Below are 20,353 nucleotides of genomic sequence, written 5' to 3'. Positions count from 1 at the left end.
TGCAGTGTGTTATTTCACGTGGCAGAGTTGCATCTGTGCAGCTGCATGTGCCGAGTAATGAGATCTAAAGTTAGTTAGAGCAGATTTCCCTCTTTTTCTGCTTCCCATCAGGACGTGTCCTGTGTGTGAAGTGACACACATACACACACACACACACACACACACACACACACACACACACACACACACACACACACACACACACACACACACACACACACACACACACAGGGTTGCCAGACCAGTCAGTAGCCATTGTCTGTCTTTAGAAGTTAGGAAGGCAGGTTTTGGTGGGGGATTTTTTTCTTTTCCTTCTCTTTCTCCTCCTCTTGTTCAGTCACGCATACCAGATCCTAGACCAGGCAGGAGACCCCCCCACCCACTGCTCCTTGACACCCCCCTACAACCACACCACACCACACACACACACACACACACATTTTAGCATTCCACACCATCATTCAAAGCATTTAAGCATTCTCCCTCCCCTGACTCTCTGTCCATGGGGATTTGGGGATAAAGGCCAGTGGAGGGATTGTTGACCACAGGGACAGCGAGAAACGGAAAGACAGAGGACAGAGAGAGAGAGAAGGAGAGAAATGAGAGAGGGAATGTCAGTGTTTGCTGTTTCTTAAGTTTGCTTTAGCTGACCTTTGGTCTTGTGCAATAACACTGCAATGAGTGCACACTGAGATGTGAAAGATTTGTCTGTGACATTTTGTGCCGCTTTGTCCCAGAAACATCTGAAAATGCGTTTGGAAACCACCGAAAGAATTATGTAGCCTAAACATTTGAGCTTTGAATGCATATGTATTTTGCCTATGCAACACTTTTTTTATTCTGGGTCTTCTAATGAGTACAGACAAATATGTGGTTAATCTTTATGTGAGTTGGTTTGGTCAAATCCTGAATGCTGCAGCAAGGCAACAAAGAAGAAGTAGAAGTCAAAGGGAAAGAGGTGTGACGTAATAAACTGGAGCTTGAATGCTGATAAATGAACAGAGAGGTGGGAGGCGCACAAAGTAGCTGATTGTTTCTTTATCATTTGACATTTGGGTCTGCAGACCTTTCCCGACAGATACAGGAGACTTTCTGTGACAAGGTCACATCACGTGTCTCTACAGAAAGGTCTGCAGGCTGAAATGTATACTGACAAAGATACAATCAGCTGCATTCAAATGATAATGTGATACTTTATTAATCCCCATAGGGAAAATCTCTTTTTGTCTGCCAACCTCCACAGGGAGGTCAGAGGTCAGGCTCAGCTACAGAACCCCACCGCTGGAGCTATACTGGGCGTTCTGTGTCTTGCTCAAGGACACATCAGCAGGGTGGAGGGGCGTAGTGTTTTTGCGTTGGGTCATCTTGGGCTCGCTCCCTTGCTGTTCGTTTGTGAGTTCTTGGAGGTGGCTGCGGGCCGCCTGTGAAGCACCGATTTAAAAAAATACTGAAACTCTTTTTTCGATGAAGCAATTCTCCCAGAGCAGTCTGTGAGGGGAATGCAAACTCGGCCCTTATTGTATAAGTTGCAGCCTCAATTTGCATTTTGAATAGAGAGAGCAGAGTGTGAATTAAGCTCTGGAGTTTCACTGCTGGGTGTTCAGCATTATGTGGTTACAGACCATGATATATCACTCTATTGTATACAGTGCAAGTTAACTTTGCATTGTGTGAAAAAGAACGGCGCACTAAGTGCTGAACACAGGTGCTTCCCATATTTCTATTACACAAAAATATCATTTGCAAGAAAAATATTACTGCGGATCACCAAAAGCTAATTTGTGGTTCATTTTGTTTTTTTAAAAAAAGGATTCTTTGAACACACGAGCACTGAACATTTGGTTATTTTACACTTCCATACTTCTCCTCTTCTCCTCTTTAGCACAGTTCCGCTTCCCTTTTTGTTTGAATTCACATCCAGTAAAAAAACACTTTCCTGCAGAGGAAGTTCAGTTATTATGGCTATTCCATCTGAATAGTTTAATTTGTAGTTTTCAGATTCAAGCGCAACATTTCAGCAGTTTCAAAGCCATTTACAGAAATGGAGCGATGACAAGGGATTTAGTACAATGGGCTTGTTCGCTGCAGGAGTTAAATGACAAGACTGATACCACTTTCATGTCTGTCCATTGACTATGAAGTTGGAGGTAGGAGATGATTAGCTTAGCTTAGCATGAAGACTCAAAACAGGGGGAAACAGCTAGCATGGCTCTTGTCCAATTAAACAAACAAGATATAGCAGATCATTAGTGAGCTTTAGTGTGCTGAAGCTTGCTGTTTCCCCATTTTTCAAATCCTAATGCTAAGCTAACTGGCTCCCAGCTGTAGCTTCATATTAACCGTACAAAAATGAGAGCCAAGCATGTTTCCTAAAATATCAAACTATTTCTTTATGACATATTACGCGTATGTAGGTGATTGGGGGATCAAGTCTAACAGCTGTATTATGTTTAAAGTCGGTTGTGGAGAGGATCCAATGTGTAAAAGTCCACATATGGAGATCAATCAACAACTAGAGGATGACACTGAACGCTGCTGTGTGGATAAATTCCCCAACTGATTGAGCAAGGCACTGCAAGGTTCAGGGGTTCATTTTCCCGGTGTAACTCAAAGGTTTGACTGTGGCAGCCATGCAAAAATGTGTGCACTCGCTGCACTGCAAGGAAGCTGGGATCAAAGTGCTCACCAAATGGTTTTATGTCAAGAATATATGGCGCGCTCAGTGTGATTCACTCTTCAAACCCCACATATACTGCCTGTCTGCATGATTGACAGCTTCCAAACAAGTTAATTCAAAAGCTTACAGGCACACAAATTAGACAAAGGCCCCGTATTTCTGCCCCATCTAGGTCACTAACATGTGTAACAAAACCATTTCATGCTATAAATGCTGCTTTTGCATTTGAACTTTGGTGTGTGAGTGAGAGTGCTTTGCGCCCGTAAGTTGTAAAAGTTGAACTGTGACTCGTCACGTTGTGCTCTGAACCACATTTCCTGTCAGGCTGAGAGGAACAGCAGTGTGTGTGTGTGTGTGTGTTAGTGTGTGTGTGTGTGTGTGTGTGTGTGTGTGTGTGTGTGTGTGTGTGTGTGTGTGTGTGTGTGTGTGTGTGTGTGTGTGTGTGTGTGTGTGTGTGTGTGTGTGTGTGTGTGTGTGTGTGTGTGTGTGTGAAAGAGAGAGAGAGACAGAGAGAGAGCTTTACTGCTATCATTAAAGGAATCGTTCACCATTAAAAGGGGAACTGGGGTTCTTCACAACAAAGCAGCAGCGATATTAGCAGTAGAGTGTTACTGCCCTCCCCCACATCTCTCTGTCTGTTGCTGCAACTCCTTGTCTGCTGTGTGGTCTGTCTGTCTGTCTATCTGGCCTGTTTTGGTCTCTGCCTGTCTCTTTATCTTCTCAATTTATTTCTCCCTAATTTCTTCTCTTTATCTCCACCTTATTCTCATTCTTATGGCGTATTTCCACTGCACGGTAAGGCACGGCTCTACTCAACTCAACTCGATACGTTTTTCTTTTCTTTTCCATCAGCAAAAGTTGTGGATAACCAGTAGTGTTTTTGTTGGTGCCAGCTCAGTTGAGAGTCCAAGCGAGCTGAGCCAATGATATAAAGTGGAGTTAAAACACTGCAGATCACTGATTGGTCAGAGAAAATCATCACTAGCACGATACGGGACATGCCGTGGCACAAGCCAAGCTACCATCAATAGTGCCCAAAAAATGGCAGCCTGCAAAACCATGTACACCATGCTGTACACTGCTCCCTACATTAATGCCGTTCACAAGGTGCAGACATTGTTGCTGATGAAAAGAGCCAGAGAGTGTCGCAACACCGCTATGCCGATCAGTTGAGAATCCCGCCAAAAATAAGGGGACACTACCTTTTCTCTGATTCAATACTTGTCTCATGTCCTTTTCCCCCTTTTCTCCCACTTCACTTCATGTCTTTCTCCTTCCTTTCATGCACATGGCCTCCATCTCCCTCCCTCTCTCATCTTTCTCTTTCTCTCCCTCTCAACATTTCCATTTCTTCCATCCTCCACCATGACCCCCTCCTTCCTCCTCTTTACGGCACCTGGTGTTGAGGTGTCGCTGAGGTACAGTAGACGGCTCTTTGAAGTCCCAGGGGCCCTCTGGGGCTGTGTGTGTGTGTGTGTGTGTGTGTGTGTGTGTGTGTGTCAGGAAACTTTTTTATCAGCAGTCCAGTCAAGAACATTTGGTGTTGCTTTTGATTTGGGCGTCTCTAACGTTGAAATGACCTTCCCTTTGCATGTGTGTGTACGTGTGGGCACTGTATTTCTTGATTATGTATAGCAGGGGGAATTTAAATCCATATTAGCCTACCTTTTATTTCTTCTCACCCAATCAAAACTATACTTTTCCTATATAAAATGATTTTGATTAGATTCTATGAGCCCTTTGGGATAAGAAAACACATAAAAACACCAGGTAATGTAAATAAAACTATAAAACACGATTATAATCACGGCAGGAGATATATTGTTTTGAGGCAATTCTGAGTAAAAACATGGTATGGTCATATTGTAACTTACGAGGTTTACAACTCGAACAGTTGGACAAAAGAAGGGGGAGGAGCAGAATAAAAAGCACCTCTGTCCTGAAGTCTGCTATGGTCAGCACCCAACCTGGAGAGAGAGAAAGAGAGGAGGCGGTAAGGCAAAGAAAGTAAGAAAGAAAGAATGAAAGAGAGAAAACCAGGGAAAGTGGTAAAAAAAAAACAGGGAAGAGAAAAGAAAAAGAAACGAGGGAGAAACAGAAGAGGTTGGTGTAAAAAGAGAGGGAGAGAAGGAGCGAGAGAGAGAGAGAGAGAGGAATCTGTGAGTCACTGTTTAACTGTGGGCTGCTAAAAGTCGGCTAGCCATGTTAAAATACCGTCTGGGCACACACACACACACACACACACACACACACACACACACACACACACACACACACACTTCCAAAAAACATAATTCTGCCTAAAATTTAACAATGGTTGGCACAGCACTCTCTCGCTCGCTCACACACACACACACACACACACACACACACACACACACACACACACACACACACACACACACACACACTCATACATACACACACACACACACACACACACACACACTCATACATAATAAAGGCAAAAATCCTGCTTCTGCGTCTCTCAGACTGCTCAACAGACCAGCTAATTATTTTCAGTCGGACACCAGGCACGCACACACCTCTGCCGCGCAGCCCTCAGAAAGTAATGAGCTGCTTTTCTACAAAGGTAGGAATTTAGGCAAAGGTCAGAAATAACTATTTCCATTTTCAGAAAGTTGAACTTTGCAGCAAAGGTGTAACAATGACATCATCCGACCCCAAAGTGATTAATTATTGATGATTTTTCTCTGAAGAAGAAGGAGGGTGATTATAATCCTTTCTTTCTCTAAAAGAACAATCCTTCTCAGAGATTGTATTGTGTTTTTAACTGCGGTATATGCAGCATAGCTCTCTCTGCGATCATTTTCACCAACATGTTATTTGAAAACAGCATATTAATCTGATGATTGATTTTTTTTGATACTGTATAAGTATATTAAATATTAGAAAATACTGTAGTGTAAAAAGTGGTGCTTTGAGCTAAATGCTAAAATCATGCTAACTACAACAGCCACAACAACAACAATAAAAGGCTGATTATTAGCTGGTAATGTTTATGCTAATCATCCTATGTTAGCGTGATAGCAGGCTAACATTAGCTAATTACCTCTTAATGCAGAGTACAGCTGAGGCCGATGTGAATGTCTTTAGTTTTGCAGGTATTTGGTCATATACCAAGGATGCAAAGTTATTGCAATTCATTCTCAGGGGGACAGAAATGTGTGTACGACATTTGAATCCATCCAATAGCTCTTTAGAGATATCCCTGAAAGCTAAAAATGTCAACCTCATGGTGGAAAAGTCAAAGGATCACCAAAGTCAGTAGGCTTCATCCTTAGTGCACCATGAATGTCTGTACCAAATTTAAATGCAATCCATCTGATAGTTGTTATTTATTAAAACATATATTGAGATATGTCAGTTGACTCTTGGTCATTTTGGTGGATTGACCAACAGGCATTGAGTTCCATTGCTAGCATGGCTAAAAACCATTACCCACTGCGAGGTATGTGAGCCTAAAATGACTTCCACAATTGTTTATTTTTGTGGGAACAACAGTCAAAGATATTTTAAAAAAAGACAAATTTTTTACATTTGAGAAGCTGGAACCAGAGAGCATTTAAACATGATAAATAACAGATTAATCACTAATCAAAATTGAATTGTTTCAGCACTACTTTGGTGCATTTTCCATCATGTCTAGCCTAGAGAACCCTTTACTCATCGGCTCCTCTGGATGTTCAACTGCTTATTATCTTATCAGGTCATTTACTGCTGTAGGCCTTTTGCTCATTAGGTAAGAAATGCTGATATTAATCCATGTTGCACGCTAGCATCACAGCTGTATAAGTCCTCGAGATTTTACTCTCTCTGTATTAGCCATGATAGAGATCCCTACACTTTAACATTTGTGCTATTAGTATCAGCCATGTTGCTCAAGTTGCATTTTATACACCTAGAATTAGCCGTTGCGTGCAGCGTTGCCTGATCAATTTTGGATCCGGGAGTTTGGATGGGAAAACAACACACTAAATCTTTCATTTGAAACCACGAGACCCTTTTTCATTTACAATAAAACCATGGACAATGTTGCTGAATCTTTTATAAAAGCCTCAGCAATTACAAGGGGAGAGAGAATTATGCAGCATGTGATGTTGACTTCTGCTCCATATTCCTGCTTCATTCGACAGTACCCAGCGGAGAAATACCGGATGGACAGGGGGAGAGAGAGAGAGAGAGAGAGAGAGAGAGAGAGAGAGAGAGAGAGAGAGAGTAGGGGGATGGCATGTGGGTTCTTTTTGGGTTTCTTTGTCTCGATGTGAAACCACGTGAAGCTCTGACAGAAATGTGACAGATTCCTGCAATGTCAAAAACTGGCGGGCTCGCACCCATTCTAATTTGTCAGGTGAGACAATGTTTTGGTAGCGTGGGAGGTGTGGTGCACTTGTGTGTGCTTGTCTTCCTGTCTGTGCCGGTGTGATTGAAAGTGTATGTGCATAATGCATGTACGTAGACACTCAAGTGGTGTCTGTGCCTCTCTGCTGGCTCTCTGTACCTTCCTGTCAGTTCAGCTTGTCATTCAAGCATCAATAAAGAGAAACTTTTTCCTTTCTCCTTCACTCTGTTGAAAATTTGTCATGCCTTTCTCAAAATGGGCAGAAACGGAGACAGAAAACTGCAGCAACAGTCGAGTGGGGTTTTACATCACGTTTGACAGGAAATGCTGCGCAACGGAACAAAGAGATTTCAACACGTTAACAAGGAGGATTTTTCAGGGCTTTTTGTGTGTGTGTGTGTGTGTGTGTGTGTGTGTGTGTGTGGGGGGGGGGGTAGATGTAAGTGTTTGGAGGGCAACCGTGAAAAGAGCAGGTGAAAGGAACATGAGAAAGGAGCTCAAGTTGGATTCCTGACTAGACCGTTGGACTAACTTCGCTCGATAAAACAAACCCCACATTGAAAAGGAATAATAATTTGCTGATGATACAGCAACGTTCACTTGAGATATGTTGTGAGTCGCTTACTTGGTTTCTGGACGAGAGCTAAATGAGAAGATTGATTCCACTCTGTCTGTACCATACTGTTTATAAAGACGGATGGCCTAGAAGAGAGTAACACATGAGGCCACGCCCCCATTCCGGTGAAAACAAACCGCCAGCTTTGACTGGTGGTAAATACCAACCCTCCTGTAATTTGTCCGGATTTCGCCTGTTTTACATTAAACTGCCTGGAAACCTCTTGCAATGACTAACGTTAGTCAGTTAGAGAGCTATATGACGTCATTGCAGAGCGATGATCGTCATATGTAAAAAATGTGAGAGTTAGGGAATGTTTGTCCAGTTTACCGGATGAGAAGTGGTCACACCTCCAGAGGTGACAAACCCAGACATTTATTCCTACCCCATTGAGTCCCCAGGTTATGCAGGCCTATGACAACGATCCCTTTCTCTGTTGTTAATATACTGTCGTTTAAGTAGGCTATGTGAGGTTGAGAAATTACTGTCTTTCTCTGATCACTACTTTGCAGACTCTGGTTTCAAAATTACGAAATGCCAGCACCAGTATATAGGATATTTTGGCTTCACATTTGTACAGTGGGAGGAAGTGGAGACGTTCTGTCCATCTTTATATACAGTCTATGGTTTCAATATGAAGCTACAGCCAGGTGATAGTTGGTGTAGCTTAGCACTGGAAATGGGGGATAACAGCCTGACTGGTTGGTTACTCTGTGAGTTAAAATCTGATAAAGAAAACCGACTCAAATTTGACAAGTTTTCATGACAAGAACAAATCATTTTGCCTAGTCTTGCATAGCCAGCATCCACAGTGTCAGCGCTTACATTACCTTATCATTCTGGTAAAAAGGGAAAACATTCTGGCTTGTTAGATTTTCTTTAAACCAATCACATACATCTTCGGTGGTGTTAAGCTCCAGATGCCATGATGACGAGCTTTATCCCAGTACTGTACATCCCCTAAACTAGACTAAAATTGGCTTAAATTAGGAGTAATTATATACAGGGAAATAAAACAGAAAGCTCCTTAGACAAAAGCCACAAGTATTTGCGGTGAAATTGTTCCACATGTTGTCATTTAGACCAAATATATAAATAAAGTAATATATACTCGTGAATTAAAGGAAATATGAACTTGTCCGCATGGACCGCACCTGCAGTGTATTTGACTGAGCTGGCGGGTCACTTTCTGTTCAATGCAATTAACCCACGAGGTGGACACTCAAACCATAATAAAATCCACATCAGTTATTTAATATTCAATCTATAAAGGCATTATTGAGACAGAGTAGCGCTCTTATCTGGCAGTAAATGAATTACAGTTTCAATTTGCATGTTGAGCGAATTGAAGTGAAAGTGCCTCTGACCCAGAGTGTCCACCAGAGCTGTGGTGTGCCTGCTGATAACCAGGCTGCCGATTCAGGATTTGGCAAAAGGTAGATTTTCCACTTACACAAACATAATAACCTATTCTGTTTTAATGCTGGATTTTTTTCAGAAGTTTTTCAAGAGCGGCACTTATGGAAGCAATACTGGGCCGTGAGAATCGAATATATCTACCTAATTGTGAAATAAAAATACATAAATATGTTGGAAATTCAATAATGTAGAGCACTGAAATATTGTACTTAGAGATTCATGTTTGAATTCTGCTTTTTCAGTAATTCTAAATTGAGCATTTCCCAAACCTTGATATTGTTTCATATAATTCTTTTTAATGGTTCCACAGCCTCAGATAGAACATTTTAGTTTCAAATTCAACTAAAAACTATATTCAATTTCCACAAATGTTCTTTTTTTATATTTAAGAAATGCCATATGCAATCACTTTCTGGTCAAAATCAAGTCAAATATCAAGATTAAAGGCATTTAGAAAGTTCAAAAGACAGATATTTTCAAAAATGAATTGTCCATTCAGACCATGTAAACCCAGAGTCATTATTACAGTCTTCCTTTGCAGCCATATGTGTGTTTTAATTTCTGACCGTTATTTTGCGCATACAGCATACATTTAATGCAGCACATGAGCTGAAGGCTGATACATTTATAATCTACATACGCCAACAGCTGAACTTTCCTCTCCATGGAGCGGCACAGAGCTCATCTTTCCACTGCTGCTTCGACAGATGTGATCAGACTTAAAAACAAAACCCTGCTGTAGCAGGTGTGTTTGCTACTTGAACGTAGCGTGTCTCTAATATTGAGTTGTGGTTGGAGAGCCAGACCTGACCTGAGAAGTGTGAACTCGGTCCTTCACGCAACCAGCCTTCACAATTCAAACAAACAAAATAAACCTGAGTTTGGATACAAAGAGGAGAAGCGGAGAGAAGAGGTAGGACGGACAGAGAGAGCAAGGAAAGGATGCAGTGACATATTTGATTGTAGCCTTAAAAGAGTGAAAGAGAAACAAGTGAGACAATTAGTGTTAATGTGAAAAAGAGACTTAAATACAAACGAAAAGAGGGAAAGAGACATTGGAGAAAGAGACATGGGAGTTGAAGTGAGAGAAGATAAAGAGAGAAAGTGAGGATGGAATACAAAGAGGGTTTATGTGTGTGTGTGTGTGTGTGTGTGTGTGTGCACCAGGTGTGTATCTGCCATCCCCAAGGTCCTTCTAGCTGTCTTCTCCCATTGATTAGTTTATATTGATCTGGCCTGGCACATACACTCTGACACACACACACACACACACACACACACACACACACACACACACACACACACACACACACACACACACACACACACACACACACACACACACACACACACACACACGCTAGCTGCATGGTTGACTTGATTTGGCCGGGCTTTGACACAGTGGACACAAGGGAACATTGTTAACACACATGCAAGCCTGCACACACCCACACACAATATCCTCCCATCATTTTGCTCTTAATACGACAATCATCTTCTCTCTGACACACACACACACACACACACACACACACACACACACACACACACACACACACACACACACACACACACACACACACACACACACACACACACACACACACACACACACACACACACACACACACACACACACTTGTCAAACACTGCCTATTTGCTCTTGAGCACTGGCTGTTTGGTAAACAGGCAGGAGAAACAATGAGAATGTGCGAGACAGACTGTCAGTAGAAAACTCAGTGTCTTGTACGTCCCTGATAAATAAATCTCGTCTGTTTCTCATCAAAGAAAGTTGTTTGATTTTCTACCAACTGCCCCATTTGACAGTGTGTGTTATAGATGTTACAGAGATCCGTTTAGCCTGGATGAAGCTAACTCTAAATTTAAAGCAGCTGTAATCAATATCTTTATACTAACAATGGATCACATTCTGCTTGTATGTGAAAGGGTTTTTCTGTTGTAGTGACAAACCTCCCAAATGCTGTCATGCTTTAAATGCATCACTAGCTCCGTGCTGCCCGCAACTTCACTCTCACTGCTCTCATAAGCCCCTTTCACTAAGCCCGGGGGAGCTATGTGAGAACACAAACATCCGAATCAGTTTGACCGATTGAGCCCATGTGTGGATAGCGAGCGAGTGAGCGCGTTAATAACATTTCTATCATGCGGCTCCATGAAGCTGGAAGAAAACAAACATTTATTTCATATCTCTCTAAAATCCTATGGAGTTGGTAAAGACCAAAGAGAGAGCTAAAAGGAGAGTGATCATTGAACTTCATCATGGGATAATGCTAATGTTGTTCCCTATCTGCTGGATGTGAGAATAGGCAACTACTTTCCACAGCCCCCAAGACGTCAAAAGATCCGATATCACATGTTTCATTTAATTGAATTTTTACGATTCGTTTTTGTGTCACATGTTGTTCTGGAGCTTTCGGGTCACAAAACATCAGCTGTCATTTACTGTACAGACAGCTGCAGCAACAGCAGCCTACAGTAGCAGGTTGGTGACTGGAGGGTCAGTGGTGCAAAACCCCAGACTGTCTGGGAAAATGCATGTGATGTGAATGAGTTTCCCCTCCTTCACGTCAAAGAAACATACAGTCAAGTCAAGGTGCCCTTGAGCAAGACACCTCACTTACAACTGCTCCTGAGCTGCTCAGTGGCAGACTGTGTTTGTTCAGCTCCCAGTGTGACTGCGTGGAGCTGTGTGAAGGTGAAGTGCGGCGAGGCTCACAAAGAGTACGTATGCTTCTTCTGTCTTTACAATGATGAGAAGGAGAGGAAATAATGTGAAAAATAACCTTCAAAATAATCTCATCAACAGCCCTCTAATGAGGAGGTTTTACTTGTCGTGACCAGAATGATGCATGATGGGACCTGGTGGCAGGCGCCCTGACACATTATCAATATGTATACACCACATTTATATACACCACACACAGATACAGTCTCACATATTCTTTATATTTGTCCGTCATCCAGGCTCTATGCTAGACTTCTTTATTCTCTCTTTGTCTCTGAATCAGAAGAAACGTCACTGTCTGTCTCTGCCTTTAGTCTTTTGTGTGCATGCAGACACACATACAGTACGTGCACAGACACACAAACACCTGCACCCACACACACACACACACACACACACACACACACACGTACACACATTCGCAGCCTGGCTTCTGCTGCTGTGATGGCGCCGAGCTGTCAAAACATCCTTGCTTTCTCTGCCTCTCTCTCACCAAAGCAGCCTGACTGAGCTTGTCTATGGAGGTTCACAGAGAATGCTGTCTATCCACCCTCACTCTCACTTTCTTTTTTCCTCCTTTATTCTCCACCTCTCCTACATTTGGGTATCTTAACATCTTGATATTTCTTTCTCTCATGTCTTGCTGTCTTTTGCCTACACAGGGATCTGCATAATATATATATATATATATTTATAAAGAATTCTTTAATCTGTGTTACTCTTCTAGTGTATTAGGCTTTCATTCAAGATGTGTGAACTAAATTCTTAATGTATAGATGTTTATAATAGACCATATTGGCTCTGGTAATGCCATGCAAAGGCAGGTTAATCCAGAGTTAAAGGGCGCACTCACACTGTCCATCCATACCGTGCCCAAGCACGTTTCACGGCTAAAGTCTAATTCGTTTGACCAGTGTGAGTGCAACCGTACCGCACCTAGCAGCGGTATGCTTGCCGGTCACGGCCCGCTTGGAAGAGGTGGGCTTTTGTAAAGCACGTTTGCATATGTACAAGCACGAGCAAGCGCACGTATACGAGCAAGAGCACGAGCACGAGGCCTACGGCGGTTCTGACGTCATTTTATGTGCGCCTCTTCGGACATAGAAAAAAGAAGGACGGACCATGCGCTGACATTTAAAACAATGGCGGTGAAAGGTTCACGTTGGTGTGATGCGGAGGTGGGGTGTTTACTGCAGATTTGTTCGGATGAAAATATTCAAAAACAGTCGACAAGACGCACAATAACTCCAAGGTCTATGGGAAGATTTGTGAACAAAGCGACGCATCGTGATGACGTCAATCAATGCGTGGGACGTGTTACGGCGTGATGACGTATAGGCAGCAAGAAGCATTTGCGCGAGGCCCAGGTAGTGTGAGTACAATCGGGCCTGGGGCGCGGGGCGAAAGGGAGGGGGGACAAGTACCCTAAAGCATGGGGCACGGTACGGATGGACAGTGTGAGTGCGCCTTAAAGGTCCTATATTATGCTTATTTTTAGGTTCATACTTGTGTACTATGTGTTTCTACTCGAACATGTTTACATGCTTTAATGTTCAACAAACACATTCTTTTTCGCATACTATCTGTTTGACTATACCTGTATTCACCCTCTGTCTGAAACGCTCTGTTTGAGCTGTCTGCTCTTCCCCGTCTCTGCTCTCGGTGTATTTGCACCGTCATTACAGCCTGGTAATATTCTGCTACAAGATTCACTTTCCTAAATTTTTCCCAAGATCAAAGACACAGAAAACACATCCCGTCCTGTCACGTCACGTGCCAAGAAAAATAAATCAATTTGTTGCGCCCAGTTAGTGTAAAGTAGAGTCGTGAATTTATCCCACAAGAGAGAATTACATCAACAGTTTAAGAGAACATTTAAAACATGGTATTGGTATGCCAAAATATGTTTCTGTCTTCTTCCTCTCTACTGATCTGTAACTCTCACACTCACACACACACACACACACACACACACACACACACACACACACACACACACACACACACACACACACACACACACACACACACACACACACACACACACACACAAAGCTGTGTGTTTGGCCTGCAGGGTGTGCACAGTGGGGAGGAATCAACCATATGGCAGACATGAGGACAGAGCCGAATCTGGCCCGTACACATGGTGTGTGGCTGTGCTGCCCTGTGTGTGTGTGTGTGTGTGTGTATGTGTGTGTGTGTGTGTGCGTGTGTGTGTGTGGGTGTCGCTGAAGGCAGCCTGCACTTAAATATATATCAGGGGCAGTGGTTGCCTAAAGGTGTGTGGTTTTCACTGGAAGGCTACCAAACGAGTGAATGAAAACCACTCTCCATTCTCTCGCCAGCTACTGTCACTGCACCCTTGAGCAAGGCACTTAAGATGCTACTGCACAGCATAACAGCCTAAATGTGAATGAAGAAGTGATAGTAAATGTGAAGCAGAGCAATATTAAGTAGGACATATTCCCCCTGAAGGATAACTCAGGTTGGCTATCATGTGTTAATGGCAACATTTTACTCACCAACGTAAATGGTGATCTGGGCACAGGGGGAGACCGGGGAAGAAACGAGCACAGTCCGGTGAGCAGACAAGAAAACAACTCAGCAATCATGGGCGCAGATACCGAGGGAGACCCTCGGAGCCCTGCTTAATATATGCCCCCTCCTGAAAAAGCCCAGTCTGCTCTGATTGGTTTTTGGGTCTTCCCTGTCTGCACTCTTGGAGTCACTGCACCATCATTGCAGCTGGGAAATGACTGTAACGGCACTGTAGCAGCACTTTATACCTATATATAGTTGTGACATCACAATCTCATGGAATTCCTGACGGCTCGTCTAAATGCACAGTTCCTGAATACGAGCTGTGTTCATTTCTCTGTCCACTGAGCGCTTTAATACATTCACAGTATTTATATAGCCTAGCACCTCGACCTGCTTTATAGTTAAAATTGAAAAAAAGGTAATCTCACCTTTGACAATGGGACCTTTAAAATCTAAGTTATTTAAAGCAATTCTTAAGTCCCATTTACATTTAAGTGTGCCATACGCTTATTAGGAGCGTTTTAAGATTAGAAAAGAAATGTGTCATATTGCCAGAAAGGTAAGAATTGCTTTAATGCAACAATATTCCAGCATTTTGAGATCTGTATGCAAATTTATTTATAAAAAGTGTTTGCAAACACATTTTTTGTTTATATTTCAACAACTGCCTGTGCTTATTATTGGCAAATGTAATGATTTTGGATTTAATTATATGTATCAAAGGTTTTTAAAAAAGCAAGATATGGATTGTATACAAGCTTACGTTACACAATAACATTTGTTACGTCTTGTGTGTGTGAATGAGGCAAGCGTGTATGCGTGTGTAATGTTGAAATATCTCTCATGTCAGTGAGCAGAGGAGAAGTGTATCCATGTCTGTGTCATTGCATGCCACCTTCATGAAAACATGCATGTCATTTAATTGTATGTGCATGTTTGTGAATGTTGTGTACTGCATGTGAACACACATTGATTGCATGCATGTGAGAGCGTCTTGGCTCGTGGTGGTTTTGTCAGTGCATGAAAATAATTCATTCATGTTTCATTCTGTGTGTGTGTGTGCGTTGAATACAGAGCCATTTGTGTCTTGCATGCATGCTCGGATAGATACTCTTTGCTTACATGTGTAGCTAAAGGTTAAGCTATCCTGTCTGTATCTTTGAATGCTGAATTGTCTGTTTATGTTCTCGTCTTTCTAACTTTTATGTCTCTCTAACCCTCTTCTTCACCCTCAATCCCTTCTTCCTAGCCATCTCCTCTATATGACTCCCCTAAATATATGTGTCTCTTTATCTTTTCTTTCTCATGTCTCTTGTTTGTGTATAGGTTAAGTGTTCATGCAGTATTTCTCACTCTGTGTGAGTGTATCTCTCTGTGTGTGTGGGAGGGTTTTTAAAAATGCATATATTCTATAAGAGGGAGGAGGAAACAGAGCGTGGTGAAAAGAAAAATACAGCATGTGTGTGTTGTGTCAGTTAAGCTGACATCTGATCTTGCTGAGTATGGTAAAGAAGGAAGTGCTGAAAGTACTGTGTGTGTGTGTGTGTGTGTTGTGCGTGTGTGTGTGTGTGCTTTTTGTCCTGTATGTGTCCTTTTTTCTGTGTGGGTGGTAAGAGGAGGGAGTAAGGGAACAGGGTGTGTGTGAGTGCACTTAGTTTAAGTGTCAGCATGGCTAGTGTATGTGTGTGTGTGTGTGTGTGTGTGTGTGTGTGTGTGTGTGTGTGTGTGTGTGTGTGTGTGTGTGTGTGTGTGTGTGTGTGTGTGTGTGTGTGTGTGTGTGCATGTGTGTGTGTGTGCGTGTGTGTGTGTGTGTGTGTGTGTGTGTGAGAGACACGTAGGAAGAAAAGAGGGGGAGTGAAACAGAGGCTGAGAGATGGATGGCAGAGAGAGTGATGAGGGAGGGAAGAAGCCAAAGAGGAATGAAGGAGGGGGAAACTAGGGGAGGATTTGAGTGATTGGTAATAAAAAGAAAAGATGGAAAGAAGTCAGAACAGATAGAGATAATTTGAAGCAAATGCCTGATTTTCTTTATCCCCTTCAATGTTATTCCAGTTAATGTTAAGCATTCTCCACAACAGCATACATGTTATATGTGTATATGTTATGAATGAATGTTGAATTAAAACTCTTTTCTCTTTGTTAGAAAATCTGTCTCTCAAGAGCTTTTCTGACAAATAGACTGGTTTGATCAACCTCAAACACATTCACATTCATTTTCACACACACACACACACACACAAACACACAGGCACACATGCGCACACACACACACACACACACACACACACACACACACACACACACACACACACACACACACACACACACACACACACACACACACACACACACACACACACACACACACACACAAAACCTGACTTCAGGCTTCTCTAGAATTACATCTACAAGCAGCAAAAGTCCTATACCTGTCCTTGCGTGCATTTTATGTTTCATGCTTTGTGTCCTTGGTGTATGGTAACATCAATAGGTAAGTGTCTCACTGAAGGAAATATATCAATATTTTATTTAATAACTGCTGAAAATGCAAGATCTTCAAGCGAGAAAGAGGCGAGAACGGAGGAGCTCGGCTGTAACAAGAGGGTTGAAACAACTGAATACAGATCCAAAACCAGAGTCTGGAGGCAGAGCAGGCGTAGCAACACTGACTTTGTAAAAGGGCAAGTTTACAGTTGTCACTTTAAGAGGGGGTCAGGTGGGTAAAAGTCAGAAGGTTGGCAAGGAGTCAATCAGAGCAGCAAGACAACAAAAGCATCTTTCAAACATGCACTGCAAATCTGAAATTACCTAGACATTACTCTGAGGGAACGCAGATGTCCAAATCAGTTGGATCGGACATTTTAACAATCTTTACCCTGCCAGCTCCTTAGTACACAGTATATGCAATGTCTGATTGAGCCCATGTGTGTTGATGATGTTTCTATCATGCAGCCTTTGCAAAATCAGAAGAAAACAAACCTGTAGGGTGAAGATGAATATCTGGAATTAGTCCCTCTTGTGTGCTGCACGTGTGAAAGGGAAACTGATTTGTCGGACATTGTCTCAGGTTCATATTAGAAAACAGCTAAAGCAACCGATAAGAACCTTATAATGTTCAAAACACGGATAAAGAACACAGTGATAAAAGAGGTAATCCAGGGTCTTTTAAGGAATATAAAGACCACGGCACCCACTGCCGCCATCTTGAAATAGATCGGGAAATACACATGTGTTGGACACCAGGCCCCGTGTACCTCAAACCAGACCGAATGGACCTATAAGGAATGATTAAACATTGTGCATCCACAAGACTGGTACGAGTGTACGGACTGGGCGTAATCGTGGCTTACAACCAAGGGAATTCCTTCTAATGAGGTAACGAGCAGACAAGGCTAAAAAAGAGTGAGGTTAAAAAAGTGGACTAAGAAGTGAACTAAATTAAACTAAAGTTTTAACATTTGAAACTGTCTTTCTACCTCTGCATGTTGTCATCCATCAGACAGTTCACATCCACAGTGAATGACAAAGAACATTTCATTGTGTCTCAAACAAAGTTGTTGCTTAGCAATCCATCATTAGTCTAATTTGCCTAATCCCAACACAGCTTCTCAGATGTGACGGCACACAAAAGGGACTTGTGGTTCTTTGGCCTCGGCCAATAGAAGATCTGGTGATGAGAAACTGCCTCAGTATGATTCAAATGAAGTCTGACTGTTTATCTAACGACAGAATCAAGGATGGCTGCTTCTGACAATTAGTATAACACCAGGCATGTGAAGGTGAGAAAGCAGGATTTTAACTTGAAGACAAAAAATGTGTGTCCTTCCACAGACAGCTACAGCATAGATTTTGATTTTAAGTACAGCCTCAAACCAATCCCAGTTCTTGTGGTCTACGTCATAGCCTACAGTGGATTTGGATTTGCTGTAGCAGTAGCACCACACAACCATAAATCAACCTCAGGTGTCCTGTATTTACACATGGGCTGATGTGGGAATGAAGAGCAGCTGTAACTGGGTCAGTTGACGGGCTGATATTTGAATCCTAAGGAGACAACTGATGGGCAGAATATCGACCGACATGAGCTGTAAGTGTGCAGTAATTAAACAGTGGTGTTAGATAAAGAAGAAGGGGAGTATGACGCAGCTGTTTGTCCATCATGCACAAGTATATTGCTGGGATGTGATTATCTGTTAAGTAAATAATACAGGTCAGTTGTGCTTGAGTGCTGAGTTACAATAGAAGCCATTGTTAAAATAGGATTTATGTTAAATACAGTCCGTATTCTTGCCTCACTTCTTCATATATCCTGAGCTTAAAAAAGGACACAAAAGACCCAGAGAACAGGAAGCTCTTTGTTAGAGAGGTGAAAGCTAATGGTAGTACATCTACAGGATGCCCCTGTGTTAATATGGCGATGACACCAGACAATTAAAGCTCACACACACACACACGCGCACGCACACGCACACGCACACGCACACGCACACACACACACACACACACACACACACACACACACACACACACACACACACACACACACACACACACACACACACACACACACACACACACACACACACAGGCCATGTAGCACAGACAGGCCTATTGATTTTTGTGGTAACACTGTCCTGTCACCACATACAGTGCAAGTCTACCTCTGTGACCTCTCCTCCCCTCCCCTCCTCCCCTCCCACACATGTGTAAATGTGACACTTGACACTACTCACCTCCCCCTCACTCCTCTGCCTGCCCCCCCCGTTTTTCTTATCATCTTACATTCTCTACTACCCTTTCTCCTGCTGCTTATATCATCTTTCTTCTTCTCTTTCTCGGATGCTCACTTCAGCTCCATCTCCCTCAACTCCTCCTCTTTCTCTCGCCTTTTCCTCACCCTCCTCCCTCCCTTCCCCCTTCCTTCCCTCCATCCCTGCACCGTTTTTTTCTTCTAAAAAGATTGTCGTCAGGATAACAGAGACAGGGATGTGAGACATGGAGTAGATGTAGTGTGTGTGTGTGTGTGTGTGTGTGTGTGTGTGGGGGGGGGGGGGGGTGTTGGGGGGTGCTCGGGTGGTTGCACAGGCAACACGAACATGAAAAAAACACGTATAAAAACACACAACATAGATACGTAGATTAAAAAAAAAGGACAAATAAGAGAATGTCCCACAGATCCCCCAGAGAGCGAGCAAGAGGAAGAAATAGATTCCCCGCTGTGTTCAGAAGCTTTGGCAAAACTGCTCCACAGTTATGCCAATACATGAACCGAAAAAGAACAAGACTGAGAGTAAAAGAGGAAAATACAGATATGAAGAGAGACAAAGAGGGAGAAAAAAACATTCACAGGCTCCAAAAACCATAAAGATTGATTACAACCCCTGGGTTACTGGATTATGTTTTCCTATGGTCTAAGATCGTCAGTTGAGAATGCATGTTTCAGTGTATATAACCATGCAGACAGAGTAGAGAAATTGGGGATTACATGTTTTTTAAGCCAACTAGTTTGTCCTTAAGCAGTATGATTTGAATATAATATTCAATTAACTAAGTATGTCTTTGAATAAATTACATTTGTATACCCAGGACAGAAAGTGGGATGTAAAAAGGTGAGTGTCAGTCAGAGGTCATCATTAGACACGACATCCTTCAATTACATTATTATGTAGCAGCGATTCTCAACCTTTTTTGCTTGTGAACCCTTAATTTGATGTCCATGCGACCCTCCATCACAGGGGGCAGGCCCATAAGTTGTGAGCAGCTCAGTTGAAGAGTAATAATTTCCTTCTTACATTGTTTTTTTTAAGGCCTGAAGAGGTAAAAGTATGCAGTATTTAAAAAAAAATAGTCAAAAAGTGAAGAAAAGAAAAGAAGAATTTGATTTCCGACCCTTTTTAATCATCTAGTGACCCTTAAGATTCATCTTGTGACCACTTGTGAGGCCCTAACCCCAGCTAGAAACTATAAAATGCCATTCTTCCTAATCAACAA

The 20,353-nt window shown here is 42.4% G+C and overlaps 1 protein-coding gene across 4 annotated transcripts in view; it reads right to left on the bottom strand.

Moving 5' to 3' along the window:
* Positions 1-20,353, bottom strand: part of wnt5b (wingless-type MMTV integration site family, member 5b) — a gene marked incomplete at its 3' end in the record, with an annotated part of 82,796 nt that overhangs the window by 34,866 nt on the left and 27,577 nt on the right. Inside the window, exon 1 of one of the 4 annotated variants that reach the window (XM_083934780.1) lies at positions 4,552-4,647. The exons of 2 other annotated variants lie outside the window; for them this stretch is intronic. Of the gene's footprint in view, positions 1-4,551; positions 4,648-20,353 lie in introns of those variants that run through there. One more of the 4 variants, XM_083934782.1, reaches the window with a different exon arrangement.

The sequence above is a fragment of the Echiichthys vipera genome, assembly GCF_963691815.1.
Source record: "Echiichthys vipera genome assembly, chromosome: 20".
In the NCBI taxonomy this organism is placed as follows: domain Eukaryota; kingdom Metazoa; phylum Chordata; class Actinopteri; order Perciformes; family Trachinidae; genus Echiichthys; species Echiichthys vipera.
Note: the sequence above shows the minus strand (reverse complement) of the source record. Positions and strands in the feature narration are given on the sequence as shown.